Raw genomic sequence first — 4,164 nt, forward strand, 5'->3', positions numbered from 1 at the left:
CTTGGATCTGATGTTTTTCCCCGTCTTTGGAGAATAAGAGACATGCAACAGGCGGTTTAGTAAGTCGCTGGAATTTAACTATAGCTTTATAGAGCTTTGTGGCTTTAACAAGAAACATGTGATCATACTGATGATGAAAAGGGGAAAGAGACGAGAGAGAGGGGGTAGAGAGAAGAGAGAGAGAGGGGGAAGAGAGAAGAGAGAGAGAGGGGGAAGAGAGAAGAGAGAGAGAGGGGGAAGAGAGAAGAGAGAGAGGGGAGAAGAGAGAGAGAGGGGGAAGAGAGAAGAGAGAGAGAGGGGGAATAGAGAAGAGAGAGAGATAGAGAGGAGAGAACGACAGAGAAAGAAGAGAAAAGAGAGAGAGAAGGGGAAGAGAGAAGAGATAGAGAGGGGGAAGAGAGAAGAGAGAGAGAGGGGGAAGAGAGAAGAGAGAGAGAGGGTGGAAGAGAGAGAGAGAGGGGGAAGAGAGAAGAGAGAGAGAGAGAGAGGGGGAAGACAGAAGAGAGAGAGAGAAGGGAAGAGAGAAGAGAAGAAGAGAGAGATAGAGAGAAGAGAGAAGAGAGAGAGAGGGGGAAGAGAGAAGAGAGAGAGAGGGGGAAGAGAGAAGAGAGAGAGAGGGGGAAGAGAGAAGAGAGAGAGGGGAGAAGAGAGAGAGAGAGAGAGAGAGAAGAGAGAGAGGGGGAAGAGAGAAGAGAGAGAAAGGGGGAAGAGAGAAGAGAGAGAGAGGGGAAGAGAGAAGAGAGAGAGGGGAGAAGAGAGAGAGAGGGGAGAAGAGAGAGAGAGGGGGAAGAGAGAAGAGAGAGAGGGGAGAAGAGAGAGAGAGGGGAGAGAACGATAGAGAAAGAAGAGAAAAGAGAGAGAGAAGGGGAAGAGAGAAGAGAGACAGAGGGGGAAGAGAGAAGAGAGAGAGGGGGGAAGAGAGAAGAGAGAGAGAGGGTGGAAGAGAGAAGAGAGAGAGAGGGTGGAAGAGAGAAGAGAGAGAGAGGGGGAAGAGAGAAGAGAGAAGAGAGGGGGAAGAGAGAAGAGAGAGAGAGGGTGGAAGAGAGAGAGAGAGAGGGGGAAGAGAGAAGAGAGAGAGAGAGAGGGAAGAGAGAAGAGAGAGAGAGAGGGGGAAGAGAGAAGAGAGAGAGAGGGGGAAGAGAGAAGACAGAGAGAGGGTGGAAGAGAGAGAGAGAGGGGAAGAGAGAAGAGACAGAGAGGGGGAAGAGAGAAGAGAGAGAGAGGGTGGAAGAGAGGAGAGGGGGAAGAGAGAAGAGAGAGAGAGAGAGGGGGAAGAGAGAAGAGAGAGAGTGGGGAAGAGAGAAGAGAGTGAAGGGGAAGAGAGAGATAGAGAGAGGGGGAAGAGAGAAGAGAGAGAGAGGGGGGAAGAGAGAGAGGGGGAAGAGAGAAGAGAGAGAGAGGGGGAAGAGAGAAGAGAGAGAGGGAGAAGAGAAAGAGAGGGAGAAGAGAGAGAGGGGGAAGAGAGAAGAGAGAGAAAGGGGGAAGAGAGAAGAGAGAGAGAGAGAGAGAGAGAGGGGAAGAGAGAAGAGAGAGAGGGAGAAGAGAGAGAGAGGGGAGAAGAGAGAGAGAGGGGGAAGAGAGAAGAGAGAGAGGGGGAAGAGCGAAGAGAGAGAGGGGAGAAGAGAGAGAGAGGGGAGAGAGAGAGAGAGAGGGGAGAAGAGAGAGAGGGAGAGGACGATAGAGAAAGAAGAGAAAAGAGAGAGAGAAGGGGAAGAGAGAAGAGCGACAGAGGGGGAAGAGAGAAGAGAGAGAGGGGGAAGAGAGAAGAGAGAGAGAGGTGGAAGAGAGAAGAGAGAGAGAGGGTGGAAGAGAGAAGAGAGAGAGAGGGGGAAGAGAGAACAGAGAGAGGGGGAAGAGGGAAGAGAGAGAGGGGGAAGAGAGAAGAGAAAAGGGGGGGAAGAGAGAAGAGAGAGAGGGGGAAGAGAGAAGAGAGAGGGGGAAGAGAGAAGAGAGAGAGAAGAGAGAGAGAGAGGGGGAAGAGAGAAGAGAGAGGGGGGAGAGAGAGAAGAGAGAGGGGGAAGAGAGAAGAGAAGAGAGAAGAGAAGAGAGAGAGAAGAGAGAAGAAAGAGAGGGGGAAGGAAGAGAGAAGAGAGAGAGATAGAAGAGGGAAGAGAGAAGAGAGGGGGGAAGAGAGAAGAGAGAAGAGAGAAGGGGAGGGGAAGAGAGAAGAGAGAGAGGAGGAGAGGGGGAAGAGAGAAGAGAGAGAGAGGGAGAAGACAGAAGAGAGAGAGAGAGGGGGAAGAGAGAAGAGACAGAGAGGGGGAAGAGAGAAGAGAGAGAGGGGAAGAGAGAAGAGAGAGAGGGGGAAGAGAGAGATAGAGAGAGGGGAAGAGAGAAGAGAGAGATAGGGGTGAAGAGAGAAGAGAGAGAGGGGAAGAGAGAAGAGATAGAGGGGGAAGAGAGAATAGAGGGGGAAGAGAGAAGAGAGAGAGAGGGGGAAGAGAGAAGAGAGAGAGGGGGAAGAGAGAATAGAGAGAGAGGGGGAAGAGAGGAGCGAGAGAGAGAGAGAGGAGGAGGAGGAGGAGGGAGAGAAAGAGAAGAGGAGAGAAGAGAGAAGGGGGAGAGAAAGAGAAGAGAGATGGGGGAGAGAAAGAAAATAGGAGAGAAGAGAGAGAGGGGGAAGAGAGAAGAGAGAGAGGGGGAAGAGAGAGATAGAGAGAGGGGGAAGAGAGAAGAGAGAGAGGGGGAAGAGAGAGCTAGAGAGAGGGGGAAGAGAGAAGAGAAAAGAGGGGGAAGAGAGAAGAGAGAGAGGGGGAAGAGAGAAGAGAGAGAGGGGAAGAGAGAAGAGAGAGAGAGGGGGAAGAGAGAAGAGAGAGAGGGGGAAGAGAGAGATAGAGAGGGGGAAGAGAGAAGAGAGAGAGAGGGGGAAGAGAGAAGAGAGAGAGAGGGTGGAAGAGAGAGAGAGAGAGGGGAAGAGAGAAGAGAGAGAGAGGGGGAAGAGAGAAGAGAGAGAGAGAGGGGGAAGAGAGAAGAGAGAGAGAGGGGGAAGAGAGAAGACAGAGAGAGGGTGGAAGAGAGAGAGAGAGGGGGAAGAGAGAAGAGACAGAGAGGGGGAAGAGAGAAGAGAGAGAGGGGGAAGAGAGAAGAGAGAGAGGGGGAAGAGAGAGATAGAGAGAGGGGGAAGAGAGAAGAGAGAGATAGGGGTGAAGAGAGAAGAGAGAGAGGGGGAAGAGAGAAGAGATAGAGGGGGAAGAGAGAATAGAGGGGGAAGAGAGAAGAGAGAGAGAGGGGGAAGAGAGAAGAGAGAGAGGGGGAAGAGAGAATAGAGAGAGGGGGGAAGAGAGGAGCGAGAGAGAGAGAGAGGAGGAGGAGGAGGGAGAGAAAGAGAAGAGAGAGAAGAGAGAAGGGGAGAGAAAGAGAAGAGAGATGGGGGAGAGAAAGAAAATAGGAGAGAAGAGAGAGGGAGAAAGAAAGAAAAGAGGAGAGAAGAGAGAGGGGGAAAGAAAGAAAAGAGGAGAGAAGAGAGAGGGGGAAAGAAAGAAAAGAGGAGAGCAGAGGGGGAAAGAAAGAAAAGAGGAGAGAAGAGAGAAGGGGGAGAGAAAGAGAAGAGGAGAAGAGAGAAGGGGGAGAGAAAGAGAAGAGGAGAAGAAAGAGCGCAAATGAGAAAGTGAGACAGTGAGAAACAAGTGTATCATCCTGATGATTGTGTGATTCACAGGAATTTAAATACAAAGCTTTAGGACTTTAACGAGAAGCTGGTGAATGTGATTGTGCTGATTGTGATTCACTCACATCCTTGATATGTTTACTAGGTTGGAGAAGACATCTCCTGGCACTGATTTCAGACGCGTCTCCAGAAGCCACCTGGAAGAGAATATAGAGGCTTACGTTCACAGATCAACATAAAGTTTACTGATTTATGTAAAGTTGACTGATTTATGTAAAGTGTACAGATCAACATGTAGTTATTTGAAGTCCATTCATTAGAAAAGCATTGTACCTTCCTCCTCCAGAGTCTCTATCATATCTGTAACAACTGATAAGATATATACCCATTTTGGCCAGTTATGCATACTGTACTAATCCCTGGATGTAATGTTGAGATCTTGAGGTCTCCTTGTGCTGGTTTAGTTCAGTCAGTGTACAGGGGTTACATTCCTGCCCTAGAGACACTCATCCACCTTACAGTGTGTAAGGTAAACTGTGCATGCTGCAAATATTAGA

At 50.0% G+C, this 4,164-nt stretch overlaps 1 pseudogene; it reads left to right on the forward strand.

Moving 5' to 3' along the window:
* Positions 1–3,779, forward strand: part of LOC123995563 — a 211,862-nt pseudogene extending 208,083 nt beyond the window's left edge.
* Positions 3,780–4,164: the final 385 nt, after the last annotated feature.

The sequence above is a fragment of the Oncorhynchus gorbuscha genome, linkage group LG14, assembly GCF_021184085.1.
Source record: "Oncorhynchus gorbuscha isolate QuinsamMale2020 ecotype Even-year linkage group LG14, OgorEven_v1.0, whole genome shotgun sequence".
In the NCBI taxonomy this organism is placed as follows: domain Eukaryota; kingdom Metazoa; phylum Chordata; class Actinopteri; order Salmoniformes; family Salmonidae; genus Oncorhynchus; species Oncorhynchus gorbuscha.